The sequence below is a fragment of the Mesitornis unicolor genome, unplaced genomic scaffold (genome assembly GCF_000695765.1).
Source record: "Mesitornis unicolor isolate BGI_N332 unplaced genomic scaffold, ASM69576v1 scaffold44644, whole genome shotgun sequence".
Lineage (NCBI taxonomy): Eukaryota > Metazoa > Chordata > Aves > Mesitornithiformes > Mesitornithidae > Mesitornis > Mesitornis unicolor.
Window position 1 is genome coordinate 1 of NW_010178934.1, and position 861 is coordinate 861.

Consider the following 861-nt stretch of genomic DNA (forward strand, 5'->3'; position numbering starts at 1 on the left):
CCAGAGCGGGCTGAAGCCGTGGGCAGAGCCCCGCAGATCCGCGTTTGTCTTATTTCTTCGTGGAAACTTCTGTTTCACTAAGGCAGGGAAGCAGGTGCGCTCAGCGCCACAGGCACAGGGTAACTGGGCATTGCTTTTTCTTCAGGGAGGCACAAGTTACTTGGCCCCATGAATGGGTAAAGAGCCTGGTGGCTGAAATAACCGGTATTTCTCCTTTAAAACAGACAGCTGGTGCTACCCGGCCTTAACCGGAGGTATCGGTGCTAGGTGGAAACTCCGAGGGTGCTGGTAAAGAGGGCTCTGCCAGAGCTCGATCTTATGGCTGGGAGGGGAAATATCCCTTCTTGACCAGAAAAGCTCTTTTCGATTTACAGGTTTGTAACTCACTAGTTACAAACTAGTTATGTGTCTGTAAACCAGGAAACCAGACTGCCAGACAGATAAAGTACGTGTGTTTCATACTAATGTATCTTTATGTGCACTGGAGATTCATGCCAGCTGTGCTGTGATAGTTGCACTTGAAGCAGAATTGCTTTTTCCTTTCTTCAGAATAAAAGTAATCAATTTTTTTTCATTAAAAAAACTAAAAGACATAGTTGCTGTTTTAATTCTGAGCATTCTTCTTAACTTGTAATTAAGAAGTTTTTATTTGTCAAGCCAACATACTAATAAGTTGGAAAAGAGACATCATAAAAATGGCAATGTTGCTTATCTTCTCTTTATGTTTCCAGAAACAGTCTAATTCATACTGTTGTAAACACAGTGTCTTGAACCCATAAACTTTTAGGGTGGCCTGTTCACTTAGACTGTATGTCAAGGATGCCTTCAGAGTCTTCTGTTCTTTCTTTACCCCCATGCATG